At 33.5% G+C, this 18,484-nt stretch overlaps 12 non-coding genes across 12 annotated transcripts; all 12 read right to left on the bottom strand.

Moving 5' to 3' along the window:
- Positions 1 to 462: 462 nt before the first annotated feature.
- On the bottom strand, positions 463 to 535 carry TRNAK-UUU (transfer RNA lysine (anticodon UUU)). Its single transcript has one exon. It is a non-coding gene; the product is annotated as a tRNA-Lys (tRNA).
- A 2,535-nt stretch (positions 536 to 3,070) lies between these two features.
- TRNAK-UUU (transfer RNA lysine (anticodon UUU)) lies at positions 3,071 to 3,143 on the bottom strand. Its single transcript has one exon. It is a non-coding gene; the product is annotated as a tRNA-Lys (tRNA).
- Positions 3,144 to 4,374: 1,231 nt separating this feature from the next.
- Positions 4,375 to 4,447, bottom strand: TRNAK-UUU (transfer RNA lysine (anticodon UUU)). The gene has a single exon. It is a non-coding gene; the product is annotated as a tRNA-Lys (tRNA).
- Positions 4,448 to 5,678: 1,231 nt separating this feature from the next.
- TRNAK-UUU (transfer RNA lysine (anticodon UUU)) lies at positions 5,679 to 5,751 on the bottom strand. Its single transcript has one exon. It is a non-coding gene; the product is annotated as a tRNA-Lys (tRNA).
- A 1,231-nt stretch (positions 5,752 to 6,982) lies between these two features.
- TRNAK-UUU (transfer RNA lysine (anticodon UUU)) lies at positions 6,983 to 7,055 on the bottom strand. Its single transcript has one exon. It is a non-coding gene; the product is annotated as a tRNA-Lys (tRNA).
- A 2,534-nt stretch (positions 7,056 to 9,589) lies between these two features.
- Positions 9,590 to 9,662, bottom strand: TRNAK-UUU (transfer RNA lysine (anticodon UUU)). Its single transcript has one exon. It is a non-coding gene; the product is annotated as a tRNA-Lys (tRNA).
- Positions 9,663 to 12,196: 2,534 nt separating this feature from the next.
- On the bottom strand, positions 12,197 to 12,269 carry TRNAK-UUU (transfer RNA lysine (anticodon UUU)). The gene has a single exon. It is a non-coding gene; the product is annotated as a tRNA-Lys (tRNA).
- A 1,882-nt stretch (positions 12,270 to 14,151) lies between these two features.
- TRNAK-UUU (transfer RNA lysine (anticodon UUU)) lies at positions 14,152 to 14,224 on the bottom strand. The gene has a single exon. It is a non-coding gene; the product is annotated as a tRNA-Lys (tRNA).
- Positions 14,225 to 15,454: 1,230 nt separating this feature from the next.
- Positions 15,455 to 15,527, bottom strand: TRNAK-UUU (transfer RNA lysine (anticodon UUU)). The gene has a single exon. It is a non-coding gene; the product is annotated as a tRNA-Lys (tRNA).
- Positions 15,528 to 16,755: 1,228 nt separating this feature from the next.
- TRNAK-UUU (transfer RNA lysine (anticodon UUU)) lies at positions 16,756 to 16,828 on the bottom strand. Its single transcript has one exon. It is a non-coding gene; the product is annotated as a tRNA-Lys (tRNA).
- Positions 16,829 to 17,407: 579 nt separating this feature from the next.
- TRNAK-UUU (transfer RNA lysine (anticodon UUU)) lies at positions 17,408 to 17,480 on the bottom strand. Its single transcript has one exon. It is a non-coding gene; the product is annotated as a tRNA-Lys (tRNA).
- Positions 17,481 to 18,059: 579 nt separating this feature from the next.
- Positions 18,060 to 18,132, bottom strand: TRNAK-UUU (transfer RNA lysine (anticodon UUU)). The gene has a single exon. It is a non-coding gene; the product is annotated as a tRNA-Lys (tRNA).
- Between the last annotated feature and the right edge of the window lie 352 nt (positions 18,133 to 18,484).

Below are 18,484 nucleotides of genomic sequence, written 5' to 3'. Positions count from 1 at the left end.
AGACTTGGCTTGTAGGGTCTCTTGATGAAATATATTTTAGTTTCCTCTGTGTTTAAGTTGTAAATCCTTAGATGCTTTAAGTATCACCTCACTTCAATAATCACATTCTATTATTTTTGTCAAAGAGGTTTGATTTATTACTTGTCTAATTTAATCACTGTGTGCCTATCAAAGAAGGATGGATTTGAGTTCCTGATGAAACAAAGTCTTTAGAACTGACATGTAGTGATACTACTTTGTGATGACTATATTACTAGATGCCAATAATGTGTGCCTATTGAAGAGTGATAAAGTCCATTCTTAATATTCTAAAGAATCTCTCCAATCTATACACCTTCCCATTGAATAATGAACATAATCAGCATCAACAATTAAAAGATGGCTGCCTGCAGGAATGGATGATTTTAAACTCTGCAAAATTGTCCATTTCACAAACAAAAACACCATTGTTTAAAAGACACTCGCCTGAACAGGGACTTGAACCCTGGACCCTCAGATTAAAAGTCTGATGCTCTACCGACTGAGCTATCCAGGCTCTAAGCACTGAAATTGCCATATTGGAAACTGCTCGAAATATATAAAACATGACAATTTGCTGTTCAATTACAAAAAATGTGGAAAAATATATGTGTTACTGCTATCATGAACTAAAAGACTTGGCTTGTAGGGTCTCTTGATGAAATACATTTTAGTTTCCTCTGTGTTTAAGATGTAAATCCTTAGATTCGTTAAGTATCACCTTACTTCAATAATCACATTCAATTATTTTTGTCAAAGAGGTTTGATTTATTACTTGTCTAATTTAATCACTGTGTGCCTATCAAAGAAGGATGGATTTGAGTTCCTGATGAAATAAAGTCTTTAGAACTAAAATGTAGCGATACTACTTTGTGATGATTATATTACTAGATGCCAATAATGTGTGCCTATTGAAGAGTGATAAAGTCCATTCTTAATATTCTACAGAATCTTTCCAATCTATTAACCTTCCCATTGAATAATGAACATAATCAGCATCAACAATTAAAAGATGACTGCCTGCAGGAATGGATAATTTTAAACTCTGCAAAATTGTCCATTTCACAAACAAAAACACCATTGTATAAAAGACACTCGCCTGAACAGGGACTTGAACCCTGGACCCTCAGAGTAAAAGTCTGATGCTCTACCGACTGAGCTATCCATTCTCTGAACACTGAAGTTGCCATATTGGAAACTGCTCGAAATATATAAAACATGACAATTTGATGTGCAATTACAAAAAATGTGGAAAAATATATGTGTTACTGCAATCATGAACTGAAAGACTTGGCTTGTAGGGTATCTTGATGAAATATATTTTAGTTTCCTCTGTGTTTAAGATGTAAATTCTTAGATTCGTTAAGTATCACCTTACTTCAATAATCACATTCAATTATTTTTGTCAAAGATGTTTGATTTATTATTTGTCTAATTTAATCACTGTGTGCCTATCAAAGAAGGATGGATTTGAGTTCCTGATGAAATAAAGTCTTTAGAACTGACATGTAGCGATACTACTTTGTGATGATTATATTACTAGATGCCAATAATGTGTGCCTATTAAAGAGTGATAAAGTCCATTCTTAATATTCTACAGAATCTATCCAATCTATACACCTTCCCATTGAATAATGAACATAATCAGCATCAACAATTAAAAGATGGCTGCCTGCAGGAATGGATAATTTTAAACTCTGCAAAATTGTCCATTTCACAAACAAAAACACCATTGTTTAAAAGACACTCGCCTGAACAGGGACTTGAACCCTGGACCCTCAGATTAAAAGTCTGATGCTCTACCGTCTGAGTTATCCTGGCTCTGAGTGCTGAAGTTGCCATATTGGAAACTGCTCGAAATATATAAAACATGACAATTTGCTGTGCAATTACAAAAAATGTGGAAAAATATATGTGTTACTGCAATCATGAACTGAAAGACTTGGCTTGTAGGGTCTCTTGATGAAATATATTTTAGTTTCCTCTGTGTTTAAGATGTAAATCCTTAGATTCATTAAGTATCACCTTACTTCAATAATCACATTCAATTATTTTTGTCAAAGAGGTTTGATTTATTACTTGTCTAATTTAACCACTGTGTGCCTATCAAAGAAGGATGGATTTGAGTTCCTGATGAAATAAAGTCTTTAGAACTAACATGTAGCGATACTACTTTGTGATGATTATATTACTAGATGCCAACAATTTGTGCCTATTGAAGAGTGATAAAATCCATTCTTAATATTCTACAGAATCTTTCCAATCTATTAACCTTCCCATCGAATAATGAACATAATCAGCATCAACAATTAAAAGATGGCTGCCTGCAGGAATGGATAATTTTAAACTCTGCAATAATGTCCATTTCACAAACAAAAACAGCATTGTTTAAAAGACACCCACCTGAACAGGGACTTGAACCCTGGACCCTCAGATTAAAAGTCTGATGCTCTACCGACTGAGCTATCCATTCTCTGAACACTGAAGTTGCCATATTGGAAACTGCTCGAAATATATAAAACATGACAATTTGATGTGCAATTACAAAAAATGTGGAAAAATATATGTGTTACTGCAATCATGAACTGAAAGACTTGGCTTGTAGGGTATCTTGATGAAATATATTTTAGTTTCCTCTGTGTTTAAGATGTAAATTCTTAGATTCGTTAAGTATCACCTTACTTCAATAATCACATTCAATTATTTTTGTCAAAGATGTTTGATTTATTATTTGTCTAATTTAATCACTGTGTGCCTATCAAAGAAGGATGGATTTGAGTTCCTGATGAAATAAAGTCTTTAGAACTGACATGTAGCGATACTACTTTGTGATGATTATATTACTAGATGCCAATAATGTGTGCTTATTGAAGAGTGATAAAGTCCATTCTTAATATTCTACAGAATCTTTCCAATCTATTCACCTTCCCATTGAATAATGAACATAATCAGCATCAACAATTAAAAGATGGCTGCCTGCAGGAATGGATAATTTTATACTCTGCAAAATTGTCCATTTCACAAACAAAAACACCATTGTTTAAAAGACACTCGCCTGAACAGGGACTTGAACCCTGGACCCTCAGATTAAAAGTCTGAAGCTCTACCGACTGAGCTATCCAGGCTCTGAGCACTGAATTTGCCATATTAGAAACTGCTCAAAATATATAAAACATGACAATTTGCTGTGCAATTACAAAAAATGTGGAAAAATATATGTGTTACTGCAATCATGAACTTAAAGACTTGGCTTGTAGGGTATCTTGATGAAATATATTTTAGTTTCCTCTGTGTTTAAGATGTAAATCCTTAGATTCGTTAAGTATCACCTTACTTCAATAATCACATTCAATTATTTTTGTCAAAGAGGTTTGATTTATTACTTGTCTAATTTAATCACTGTGTGCCTATCAAAGAAGGATGGATTTGAGTTCCTGATGAAATAAAGTCTTTAGAACTGACATGTAGCGATACTACTTTGTGATGATTATATTACTAGATGCCAATAATGTGTGCCTATTGAAGAGTGATAAAGTCCATTCTTAATATTCTACAGAATCTTTCCAATCTATTCACCTTCCCATTGAATAATGAACATAATCAGCATCAACAATTAAAAGATGGCTGCCTGCAGGAATGGATAATTTTTAACTCTGCAATAATGTCCATTTCACAAACAAAAACAGCATTGTTTAAAAGACACCCACCTGAACAGGGACTTGAACCCTGGACCCTCAGATTAAAAGTCTGATGCTCTACCGACTGAGCTATCAAAGCTCTGAGTGCTGAAGTTGCCATATTGGAAACTGCTCGAAATATATAAAACATGACAATTTGCTGTGCAATTACAAAAAATGTGGAAAAATATATGTGTTACTGCAATCATGAACTGAAAGACTTGGCTTGTAGGGTCTCTTGATGAAATATATTTTAGTTTCCTCTGTGTTTAAGTTGTAAATCCTTAGATGCTTTAAGTATCACCTCACTTCAATAATCACATTCTATTATTTTTGTCAAAGAGGTTTGATTTATTACTTGTCTAATTTAATCACTGTGTGCCTATCAAAGAAGGATGGATTTGAGTTCCTGATGAAACAAAGTCTTTAGAACTGACATGTAGTGATACTACTTTGTGATGACTATATTACTAGATGCCAATAATGTGTGCCTATTGAAGAGTGATAAAGTCCATTCTTAACATTCTAAAGAATCTCTCCAATCTATACACCTTCCCATTGAATAATGAACATAATCAGCATCAACAATTAAAAGATGGCTGCCTGCAGGAATGGATGATTTTAAACTCTGCAAAATTGTCCATTTCACAAACAAAAACACCATTGTTTAAAAGACACTCGCCTGAACAGGGACTTGAACCCTGGACCCTCAGATTAAAAGTCTGATGCTCTACCGACTGAGCTATCCAGGCTCTAAGCACTGAAATTGCCATATTGGAAACTGCTCGAAATATATAAAACATGACAATTTGCTGTTCAATTACAAAAAATGTGGAAAAATATATGTGTTACTGCTATCATGAACTAAAAGACTTGGCTTGTAGGGTCTCTTGATGAAATACATTTTAGTTTCCTCTGTGTTTAAGATGTAAATCCTTAGATTCGTTAAGTATCACCTTACTTCAATAATCACATTCAATTATTTTTGTCAAAGAGGTTTGATTTATTACTTGTCTAATTTAATCACTGTGTGCCTATCAAAGAAGGATGGATTTGAGTTCCTGATGAAATAAAGTCTTTAGAACTAAAATGTAGCGATACTACTTTGTGATGATTATATTACTAGATGCCAATAATGTGTGCCTATTGAAGAGTGATAAAGTCCATTCTTAATATTCTACAGAATCTTTCCAATCTATTAACCTTCCCATTGAATAATGAACATAATCAGCATCAACAATTAAAAGATGACTGCCTGCAGGAATGGATAATTTTAAACTCTGCAAAATTGTCCATTTCACAAACAAAAACACCATTGTATAAAAGACACTCGCCTGAACAGGGACTTGAACCCTGGACCCTCAGAGTAAAAGTCTGATGCTCTACCGACTGAGCTATCCATTCTCTGAACACTGAAGTTGCCATATTGGAAACTGCTCGAAATATATAAAACATGACAATTTGATGTGCAATTACAAAAAATGTGGAAAAATATATGTGTTACTGCAATCATGAACTGAAAGACTTGGCTTGTAGGGTATCTTGATGAAATATATTTTAGTTTCCTCTGTGTTTAAGATGTAAATTCTTAGATTCGTTAAGTATCACCTTACTTCAATAATCACATTCAATTATTTTTGTCAAAGATGTTTGATTTATTATTTGTCTAATTTAATCACTGTGTGCCTATCAAAGAAGGATGGATTTGAGTTCCTGATGAAATAAAGTCTTTAGAACTGACATGTAGCGATACTACTTTGTGATGATTATATTACTAGATGCCAATAATGTGTGCTTATTGAAGAGTGATAAAGTCCATTCTTAATATTCTACAGAATCTTTCCAATCTATTCACCTTCCCATTGAATAATGAACATAATCAGCATCAACAATTAAAAGATGGCTGCCTGCAGGAATGGATAATTTTATACTCTGCAAAATTGTCCATTTCACAAACAAAAACACCATTGTTTAAAAGACGCTCGCCTGAACAGGGACTTGAACCCTGGACCCTCAGATTAAAAGTCTGAAGCTCTACCGACTGAGCTATCCAGGCTCTGAGCACTGAATTTGCCATATTAGAAACTGCTCAAAATATATAAAACATGACAATTTGCTGTGCAATTACAAAAAATGTGGAAAAATATATGTGTTACTGCAATCATGAACTGAAAGACTTGGCTTGTAGGGTATCTTGATGAAATATATTTTAGTTTCCTCTGTGTTTAAGATGTAAATCCTTAGATTCGTTAAGTATCACCTTACTTCAATAATCACATTCAATTATTTTTGTCAAAGAGGTTTGATTTATTACTTGTCTAATTTAATCACTGTGTGCCTATCAAAGAAGGATGGATTTGAGTTCCTGATGAAATAAAGTCTTTAGAACTGACATGTAGCGATACTACTTTGTGATGATTATATTACTAGATGCCAATAATGTGTGCCTATTGAAGAGTGATAAAGTACATTCTTAATATTCTACAGAATCTTTCCAATCTATTCACCTTCCCATTGAATAATGAACATAATCAGCATCAACAATTAAAAGATGGCTGCCTGCAGGAATGGATAATTTTTAACTCTGCAATAATGTCCATTTCACAAACAAAAACAGCATTGTTTAAAAGACACCCACCTGAACAGGGACTTGAACCCTGGACCCTCAGATTAAAAGTCCGATGCTCTACCGACTGAGCTATCAAAGCTCTGAGTGCTGAAGTTGCCATATTGGAAACTGCTCGAAATATATAAAACATGACAATTTGCTGTGCAATTACAAAAAATGTGGAAAAATATATGTGTTACTGCAATCATGAACTGAAAGACTTGGCTTGTAGGGTCTCTTGATGAAATATATTTTAGTTTCCTCTGTGTTTAAGTTGTAAATCCTTAGATGCTTTAAGTATCACCTCACTTCAATAATCACATTCTATTATTTTTGTCAAAGAGGTTTGATTTATTACTTGTCTAATTTAATCACTGTGTGCCTATCAAAGAAGGATGGATTTGAGTTCCTGATGAAACAAAGTCTTTAGAACTGACATGTAGTGATACTACTTTGTGATGACTATATTACTAGATGCCAATAATGTGTGCCTATTGAAGAGTGATAAAGTCCATTCTTAATATTCTAAAGAATCTCTCCAATCTATACACCTTCCCATTGAATAATGAACATAATCAGCATCAACAATTAAAAGATGGCTGCCTGCAGGAATGGATGATTTTAAACTCTGCAAAATTGTCCATTTCACAAACAAAAACACCATTGTTTAAAAGACACTCGCCTGAACAGGGACTTGAACCCTGGACCCTCAGATTAAAAGTCTGATGCTCTACCGACTGAGCTATCCAGGCTCTAAGCACTGAAATTGCCATATTGGAAACTGCTCGAAATATATAAAACATGACAATTTGCTGTTCAATTACAAAAAATGTGGAAAAATATATGTGTTACTGCTATCATGAACTAAAAGACTTGGCTTGTAGGGTCTCTTGATGAAATACATTTTAGTTTCCTCTGTGTTTAAGATGTAAATCCTTAGATTCGTTAAGTATCACCTTACTTCAATAATCACATTCAATTATTTTTGTCAAAGAGGTTTGATTTATTACTTGTCTAATTTAATCACTGTGTGCCTATCAAAGAAGGATGGATTTAAGTTCCTGATGAAATAAAGTCTTTAGAACTAAAATGTAGCGATACTACTTTGTGATGATTATATTACTAGATGCCAATAATGTGTGCCTATTGAAGAGTGATAAAGTCCATTCTTAATATTCTACAGAATCTTTCCAATCTATTAACCTTCCCATTGAATAATGAACATAATCAGCATCAACAATTAAAAGATGGCTGCCTGCAGGAATGGATAATTTTAAACTCTGCAAAATTGTCCATTTCACAAACAAAAACACCATTGTTTAAAAGACACTCGCCTGAATAGGGACTTGAACCCTGGACCCTCAGATTAAAAGTCTGATGCTCTACCGACTGAGCTATCCATTCTCTGAACACTGAAGTTGCCATATTGGAAACTGCTCGAAATATATAAAACATGACAATTTGATGTGCAATTACAAAAAATGTGGAAAAATATATGTGTTACTGCAATCATGAACTGAAAGACTTGGCTTGTAGAGTATCTTGATGAAATATATTTTAGTTTCCTCTGTGTTTAAGATGTAAATTCTTAGATTCTTTAAGTATCACCTTACTTCAATAATCACATTCAATTATTTTTGTCAAAGAGGTTTGATTTATTATTTGTCTAATTTAATCACTGTGTGCCTATCAAAGAAGGATGGATTTGAGTTCCTGATGAAATAAAGTCTTTAGAACTGACATGTAGCGATACTACTTTGTGATGATTATATTACTAGATGCCAATAATGAGTGCCTATTGAAGAGTGATAAAGTCCATTCTTAATATTCTACAGAATCTTTCCAATCTATTCACCTTCCCATTGAATAATGAACATAATCAGCATCAACAATTAAAAGATGGCTACCTGTAGGAATGGATAATTTTGTACTCTGCAAAATTGTCCATTTCACAAACAAAAACACCATTGTTTAAAAGACACTCGCCTGAACAGGAACTTGAACCCTGGACCCTCAGATTAAAAGTCTGAAGCTCTACCGACTGAGCTTTCCAGGCTCTGAGCACTGAAGTTGCCATATTAGAAACTGCTCGAAATATATAAAACATGACAATTTGCTGTGCAATTACAAAAAATGTGGAAAAATATATGTGTTACTGCAATCATGAACTGAAAGACTTGGCTTGTAGGGTATCTTGATGAAATATATTTTAGTTTCCTCTGTGTTTAAGATGTAAATCCTTAGATTCGTTAAGTATCACCTTACTTCAATAATCACATTCAATTATTTTTGTCAAAGAAGTTTGATTTATTACTTGTCTAATTTAATCACTGTGTGCCTATCAAAGAAGGATGGATTTGAGTTCCTGATTAAATAAAGTCTTTAGAACTGACATGTAGCGATACTACTTTGTGATGATTATATTACTAGATGCCAATAATGTGTGCCTATTGAAGAGTGATAAAGTCCATTCTTAATATTCTAATAAATCTTTCCAATCTATTAACCTTCCCATTGAATAATGAACATAATCAGCATCAACAATTAAAAGATGGCTGCCTGCAGGAATGGATAATTTTAAACTCTGCAAAATTGTCCATTTCACAAACAAAAACACCATTGTTTAAAAGACACTCATCTGAATAGGGACTTGAACCCTGGACCCTTAGATTAAAAGTCTGAAGCTCTACCGACTGAGCTATCCAGGCTCTGGGCACTGAAGTTGCCATATTAGAAACTGCTCGAAATATATAAAACATGACAATTTGCTGTGCAATTACAAAAAATGTGGAAAAATATATGTGTTACTGCAATCATGAACTGAAAGACTTGGCTTGTAGGGTATCTTGATGAAATATATTTTAGTTTCCTCTGTGTTTAAGATGTAAATTCTTAGATTTGTTAAGTATCACCTTACTTCAATAATCACATTCAATTATTTTTGTCAAAGAGGTTTGATTTATTATTTGTCTAATTTAATCACTGTGTGCCTATCAAAGAAGGATGGATTGAGTTCCTGATGAAATAAAGTCTTTAGAACTGACATGTAGCGATACTACTTTGTGATGATTATATTACTAGATGCCAATAATGTGTGCCTATTGAAGAGTGATAAAGTCCATTCTTAATATTCTACAGAATCTTTCCAATCTATTCACCTTCCCATTGAATAATGAACATAATCAGCATCAACAATTAAAAGATGGCTGCCTGCAGGAATGGATAATTTTATACTCTGCAAAATTGTCCATTTCACAAACAAAAACACCATTGTTTAAAAGACACTCACCTGAACAGGGACTTGAACCCTGGACCCTCAGATTAAAAGTCTGAAGCTCTACCGACGGAGCTATCCAGGCTCTGAGCACTGAAGTTGCCATATTAGAAACTGCTCGAAATATATAAAACATGATAATTTGCTGTGCAATTACAAAAAATGTGGAAAAATATATGTGTTACTGCTATCATAAACTAAAAGACTTGGCTTGTAGGGTCTCTTGATGAAATATATTTTAGTTTCCTCTGTGTTTAAGATGTAAATCCTTAGATTCGTTAAGTATCACCTTACTTCAATAATCACATTCAATTATTTTGTCAAAGAGGTTTGATTTATTACTTGTCTAATTTAATCACTGTGTGCCTATCAAAGAAGGATGGATTTGAGTTCCTGATGAAATAAAGTCTTTAGAACTAACATGTAGCGATACTACTTTGTGATGATTATATTACTAGATGCCAATAATGTGTGCCTATTGAAGAGTGATAAAGTCCATTCTTAATATTCTACAGAATCTTTCCAATCTATTAACCTTCCCATTGAATAATGAACATAATCAGCATCAACAATTAAAAGATGGCTGCCTGCAGGAATGGATAATTTTAAACTCTGCAAAATTGTCCATTTCACAAACAAAAACACCATTGTTTAAAAGACACTCGCCTGAACAGGGACTTGAACCCTGGACCCTCAGAGTAAAAGTATGATGCTCTACCGACTGAGCTATCCATTCTCTGAACACTGAAGTTGCCATATTGGAAACTGCTCGAAATATATAAAACATGACAATTTGATGTGCAATTACCAAAAATGTGGAAAAATATATGTGTTACTGCAATCATGAACTTAAAGACTTTGCTTGTAGGGTATCTTGATGAAATATATTTTAGTTTCCTCAGTGTTTAAGATGTAAATCCTTAGATTCGTTAAGTATCACCTTACTTCAATAATCACATTCAATTATTTTTGTCAAAGAAGTTTGATTTATTACTTGTCTAATTTAATCACTGTGTGCCTATCAAAGAAGGATGGATTTGAGTTCCTGATTAAATAAAGTCTTTAGAACTGACATGTAGCGATACTACTTTGTGATGATTATATTACTAGATGCCAATAATGTGTGCATATTGAAGAGTGATAAAGTCCATTCTTAATATTCTACAGAATCTTTCCAATCTATACACCTTCCCATTGAATAATGAACATAATCAGCATCAACAATTAAAAGATGGCTGCCTGCAGGAATGGATAATTTTAAACTCTGCAAAATTGTCCATTTCACAAACAAAAACACCATTGTTTAAAAGACACTCGCCTGAACAGGGACTTGAACCCTGGACCCTCAGATTAAAAGTCTGATGCTCTACCGTCTGAGTTATCCTGGCTCTGAGTGCTGAAGTTGCCATATTGGAAACTGCTCGAAATATATAAAACATGACAATTTGCTGTGCAATTACAAAAAATGTGGAAAAATATATGTGTTACTGCAATCATGAACTGAAAGACTTGGCTTGTAGGGTCTCTTGATGAAATATATTTTAGTTTCCTCTGTGTTTAAGATGTAAATCCTTAGATTCATTAAGTATCACCTTACTTCAATAATCACATTCAATTATTTTTGTCAAAGAGGTTTGATTTATTACTTGTCTAATTTAATCACTGTGTGCCTATCAAAGAAGGATGGATTTGAGTTCCTGATGAAATAAAGTCTTTAGAACTAAAATGTAGCGATACTACTTTGTGATGATTATATTACTAGATGCCAATAATGTGTGCCTATTGAAGAGTGATAAAGTCCATTCTTAATATTCTACAGAATCTTTCCAATCTATTAACCTTCCCATTGAATAATGAACATAATCAGCATCAACAATTAAAAGATGGCTGCCTGCAGGAATGGATAATTTTAAACTCTGCAAAATTGTCCATTTCACAAACAAAAACACCATTGTTTAAAAGACACTCGCCTGAATAGGGACTTGAACCCTGGACCCTCAGATTAAAAGTCTGATGCTCTACCGACTGAGCTATCCATTCTCTGAACACTGAAGTTGCCATATTGGAAACTGCTCGAAATATATAAAACATGACAATTTGATGTGCAATTACAAAAAATGTGGAAAAATATATGTGTTACTGCAATCATGAACTGAAAGACTTGGCTTGTAGAGTATCTTGATGAAATATATTTTAGTTTCCTCTGTGTTTAAGATGTAAATTCTTAGATTCTTTAAGTATAACCTTACTTCAATAATCACATTCAATTATTTTTGTCAAAGAGGTTTGATTTATTATTTGTCTAATTTAATCACTGTGTGCCTATCAAAGAAGGATGGATTTGAGTTCCTGATGAAATAAAGTCTTTAGAACTGACATGTAGCGATACTACTTTGTGATGATTATATTACTAGATGCCAATAATGAGTGCCTATTGAAGAGTGATAAAGTCCATTCTTAATATTCTACAGAATCTTTCCAATCTATTCACCTTCCCATTGAATAATGAACATAATCAGCATCAACAATTAAAAGATGGCTACCTGTAGGAATGGATAATTTTATACTCTGCAAAATTGTCCATTTCACAAACAAAAACACCATTGTTTAAAAGACACTCGCCTGAACAGGAACTTGAACCCTGGACCCTCAGATTAAAAGTCTGAAGCTCTACCGACTGAGCTATCTAGGCTCTGAGCACTGAAGTTGCCATATTAGAAACTGCTCGAAATATATAAAACATGACAATTTGCTGTGCAATTACAAAAAATGTGGAAAAATATATGTGTTACTGCAATCATGAACTGAAAGACTTGGCTTGTAGGGTATCTTGATGAAATATATTTTAGTTTCCTCTGTGTTTAAGATGTAAATCCTTAGATTCGTTAAGTATCACCTTACTTCAATAATCACATTCAATTATTTTTGTCAAAGAAGTTTGATTTATTACTTGTCTAATTTAATCACTGTGTGCCTATCAAAGAAGGATGGATTTGAGTTCCTGATTAAATAAAGTCTTTAGAACTGACATGTAGCGATACTACTTTGTGATGATTATATTACTAGATGCCAATAATGTGTGCCTATTGAAGAGTGATAAAGTCCATTCTTAATATTCTAATAAATCTTTCCAATCTATTAACCTTCCCATTGAATAATGAACATAATCAGCATCAACAATTAAAAGATGGCTGCCTGCAGGAATGGATAATTTTAAACTCTGCAAAATTGTCCATTTCACAAACAATAACACCATTGTTTAAAAGACACTCATCTGAATAGGGACTTGAACCCTGGACCCTCAGATTAAAAGTCTGAAGCTCTACCGACTGAGCTATCCAGGCTCTGGGCACTGAAGTTGCCATATTAGAAACTGCTCGAAATATATAAAACATGACAATTTGCTGTGCAATTACAAAAAATGTGGAAAAATATATGTGTTACTGCAATCATGAACTGAAAGACTTGGCTTGTAGGGTCTCTTGATGAAATATATTTTAGTTTCCTCTGTGTTTAAGTTGTAAATCCTTAGATGCTTTAAGTATCACCTCACTTCAATAATCACATTCAATTATTTTTGTAAAAGAGGTTTGATTTATTACTTGTCTAATTTAATCACTGTGTGCCTATCAAAGAAGGATGAATTTGAGTTCCTGATGAAACAAAGTCTTTAGAACTAACATGTAGCGATACTACTTTGTGATGATTATATTACTAGATGCCAACAATTTGTGCCTATTGAAGAGTGATAAAGTCCATTCTTAATATTCTACAGAATCTTTCCAATCTATACACCTTCCCATTGAATAATGAACATAATCAGCATCAACAATTAAAAGATGGCTGCCTGCAGGAATGGATAATTTTAAACTCTGCAAAATTGTCCATTTCACAAACAAAAACACCATTGTTTAAAAGACACTCGCCTGAACAGGGACTTGAACCCTGGACCCTCAGAGTAAAAGTCTGATGCTCTACCGACTGAGCTATCCATTCTCTGAACACTGAAGTTGCCATATTGGAAACTGCTCGAAATATATAAAACATGACAATTTGATGTGCAATTACAAAAAATGTGGAAAAATATATGTGTTACTGCAATCATGAACTGAAAGACTTGGCTTGTAGGGTCTCTTGATGAAATATATTTTAGTTTCCTCTGTGTTTAAGATGTAAATTCTTAGATTCGTTAAGTATCACCTTACTTCAATAATCACATTCAATTATTTTTGTCAAAGAGGTTTGATTTATTATTTGTCTAATTTAATCACTGTGTGCCTATCAAAGAAGGATGGATTGAGTTCCTGATGAAATAAAGTCTTTAGAACTGACATGTAGCGATACTACTTTGTGATGATTATATTACTAGATGCCAATAATGTGTGCCTATTGAAGAGTGATAAAGTCCATTCTTAATATTCTACAGAATCTTTCCAATCTATTCACCTTCCCATTGAATAATGAACATAATCAGCATCAACAATTAAAAGATGGCTGCCTGCAGGAATGGATAATTTTATACTCTGCAAAATTGTCCATTTCACAAACAAAAACACCATTGTTTAAAAGACACTCACCTGAACAGGGACTTGAACCCTGGACCCTCAGATTAAAAGTCTGAAGCTCTACCGACGGAGCTATCCAGGCTCTGAGCACTGAAGTTGCCATATTAGAAACTGCTCGAAATATATAAAACATGATAATTTGCTGTGCAATTACAAAAAATGTGGAAAAATATATGTGTTACTGCTATCATGAACTTAAAGACTTGGCTTGTAGGGTCTCTTGATGAAATATATTTTAGTTTCCTCTGTGTTTAAGATGTAAATCCTTAGATTCGTTAAGTATCACCTTACTTCAATAATCACATTCAATTATTTTGTCAAAGAGGTTTGATTTATTACTTGTCTAATTTAATCACTGTGTGCCTATCAAAGAAGGATGGATTTGAGTTCCTGATGAAATAAAGTCTTTAGAACTAACATGTAGCGATACTACTTTGTGATGATTATATTACTAGATGCCAATAATGTGTGCCTATTGAAGAGTGATAAAGTCCATTCTTAATATTCTACAGAATCTTTCCAATCTATTAACCTTCCCATTGAATAATGAACATAATAAGCATCCACAATTAAAAGATGGCTGCCTGCAGGAATGGATAATTTTAAACTCTGCAAAATTGTCCATTTCACAAACAAAAACACCATTGTTTAAAAGACACTCGCCTGAACAGGGACTTGAACCCTGGACCCTCAGAGTAAAAGTCTGATGCTCTACCGACTGAGCTATCCATTCTCTGAACACTGAAGTTGCCATATTGGAAACTGCTCGAAATATATAAAACATGACAATTTGATGTGCAATTACCAAAAATGTGGAAAAATATATGTGTTACTGCAATCATGAACTGAAAGACTTGGCTTGTAGGGTATCTTGATGAAATATATTTTAGTTTCCTCTGTGTTTAAGATGTAAATTCTTAGATTCGTTAAGTATCACCTTACTTCAATAATCACATTCAATTATTTTTGTCAAAGAGGTTTGATTTATTATTTGTCTAATTTAATCACTGTGTGCCTATCAAAGAAGGATGGATTTGAGTTCCTGATGAAATAAAATCTTTAGAACTGACATGTAGCGATACTACTTTGTGATGATTATATTACTAGATGCCAATAATGTGTGCCTATTGAAGAGTGATAAAGTCCATTCTTAATATTCTACAGAATCTTTCCAATCTATTCACCTTCCCATTGATTAATGAACATAATCAGCATCAACAATTAAAAGATGGCTGCCTGCAGGAATGGATAATTTTATACTCTGCAAAATTGTCCATTTCACAAACAAAAACACCATTGTTTAAAAGACACTCACCTGAACAGGGACTTGAACCCTGGACCCTCAGATTAAAAGTCTGAAGCTCTACCGACTGAGCTATCCAGGCTCTGAGCACTGAACTTGCCATATTAGAAACTGCTCGAAATAAATAAAACATGACAATTTGCTGTGCAATTACAAAAAATGTGGAAAAATATATGTGTTACTGCAATCATGAACTTAAAGACTTGGCTTGTAGGGTATCTTGATGAAATATATTTTAGTTTCCTCTGTGTTTAAGATGTAAATCCTTAGATTCGTTAAGTATCACCTTACTTCAATAATCACATTCAATTATTTTTGTCAAAGAAGTTTGATTTATTACTTGTCTAATTTAATCACTGTGTGCCTATCAAAGAAGGATGGATTTGAGTTCCTGATTAAATAAAGTCTTTAGAACTGACATGTAGCGATACTACTTTGTGATGATTATATTACTAGATGCCAATAATGTGTGCATATTGAAGAGTGATAAAGTCCATTCTTAATATTCTACAGAATCTTTCCAATCTATACACCTTCCCATTGAATAATGAACATAATCAGCATCAACAATTAAAAGATGGCTGCCTGCAGGAATGGATAATTTTAAACTCTGCAAAATTGTCCATTTCACAAACAAAAACACCATTGTTTAAAAGACACTCGCCTGAACAGGGACTTGAACCCTGGACCCTCAGATTAAAAGTCTGATGCTCTACCGTCTGAGTTATCCTGGCTCTGAGAGCTGAAGTTGCCATATTGGAAACTGCTCGAAATATATAAAACATGACAATTTGCTGTGCAATTACAAAAAATGTGGAAAAATATATCTGTTACTGCAATCATGAACTGAAAGACTTGGCTTGTAGGGTCTCTTGATGAAATATATTTTAGTTTCCTCTGTGTTTAAGATGTAAATCCTTAGATTCATTAAGTATCACCTTACTTCAATAATCACATTCAATTATTTTTGTCAAAGAGGTTTGATTTATTACTTGTCTAATTTAACCACTGTGTGCCTATCAAAGAAGGATGGATTTGAGTTCCTGATGAAATAAAGTCTTTAGAACTAACATGTAGCGATACTACTTTGTGATGATTATATTACTAGATGCCAACAATTTGTGCCTATTGAAGAGTGATAAAGTCCATTCTTAATATTCTACAGAATCTTTCCAATCTTTTCACCTTCCCATTGAATAATGAACATAAGCATCAACAATTAAAAGATGGCTGCCTGCAGGAATGGATAATTTTAAACTCTGCAAAATTGTCCATTTCACAAACAAAAAGACCATTGTTTAAAAGACACTCACCTGAACAGGGACTTGAACCCTGGACCCTCAGATTAAAAGTCTGACGCTCTACCGACTGAGCTATCCAGGCTCTGAGTGCTGAAGTTGCCATATTGGAAACTGCTCGAAATATATAAAACATGACAATTTGCTGTGCAATTACAAAAAATGTGGAAAAATATATGTGTTACTGCAATCATGAACTGAAAGACTTGGCTTGTAGGGTCTCTTGATGAAATATATTTTAGTTTCCTCTGTGTTTAAGTTGTAAATCCTTAGATGCTTTAAGTATCACCTCACTTCAATAATCACATTCAATTATTTTTGTCAAAGAGGTTTGATTTATTACTTGTCTAATTTAATCACTGTGTGCCTATCAAAGAAGGATGGATTTGAGTTCCTGATGAAACAAAGTCTTTAGAACTGACATGTAGTGATACTACTTTGTGATGACTATATTACTAGATGCCAATAATGTGTGCCTATTGAAGAGTGATAAAGTCCATTCTTAATATTCTAAAGAATCTCTCCAATCTATACACCTTCCCATTGAATAATGAACATAATCAGCATCAACAATTAAAAGATGGCTGCCTGCAGGAATGGATGATTTTAAACTCTGCAAAATTGTCCACTTCACAAACAAAAAAACCATTGTTTAAAAGACACTCGCCTGAACAGGGACTTGAACCCTGGACCCTCAGATTAAAAGTCTGATGCTCTACCGACTGAGCTATCCAGACTCTGAGTGCTGAAATTGCCATATTGGAAACTGCTCGAAATATATAAAACATGACAATTTGCTGTTCAATTACAAAAAATGTGGAAAAATATATGTGTTACTGCAATCATGAACTGAAAGACTTGGCTTGTAGGGTATCTTGATGAAATATATTTTAGTTTCCTCTGTGTTTAAGATGTAAATTCTTAGATTCGTTAAGTATCACCTTACTTCAATAATCACATTCAATTATTTTTGTCAAAGATGTTTGATTTATTATTTGTCTAATTTAATCACTGTGTGCCTATCAAAGAAGGATGGATTTGAGTTCCTGATGAAATAAAGTCTTTAGAACTGACATGTAGCGATACTACTTTGTGATGATTATATTACTAGATGCCAATAATGTGTGCTTATTGAAGAGTGATAAAGTCCATTCTTAATATTCTACAGAATCTTTCCAATCTATTCACCTTCCCATTGAATAATGAACATAATCAGCATCAACAATTAAAAGATGGCTGCCTGCAGGAATGGATAATTTTATACTCTGCAAAATTGTCCATTTCACAAACAAAAACACCATTGTTTAAAAGACACTCGCCTGAACAGGGACTTGAACCCTGGACCCTCAGATTAAAAGTCTGAAGCTCTACCGACTGAGCTATCCAGGCTCTGAGCACTGAATTTGCCATATTAGAAACTGCTCGAAATATATAAAACATGACAATTTGCTGTGCAATTACAAAAAATGTGGAAAAATATATGTGTTACTGCAATCATGAACTTAAAGACTTGGCTTGTAGGGTATCTTGATGAAATATATTTTAGTTTCCTCTGTGTTTAAGATGTAAATCCTTAGATTCGTTAAGTATCACCTTACTTCAATAATCACATTCAATTATTTTTGTCAAAGAGGTTTGATTTATTACTTGTCTAATTTAATCACTGTGTGCCTATCAAAGAAGGATGGATTTGAGTTCCTGATGAAATAAAGTCTTTAGAACTGACATGTAGCGATACTAC

The sequence above is a fragment of the Pseudophryne corroboree genome, chromosome 1, assembly GCF_028390025.1.
Source record: "Pseudophryne corroboree isolate aPseCor3 chromosome 1, aPseCor3.hap2, whole genome shotgun sequence".
NCBI classification, from domain to species: Eukaryota; Metazoa; Chordata; class Amphibia; order Anura; family Myobatrachidae; genus Pseudophryne; species Pseudophryne corroboree.
Note: the sequence above shows the minus strand (reverse complement) of the source record. Positions and strands in the feature narration are given on the sequence as shown.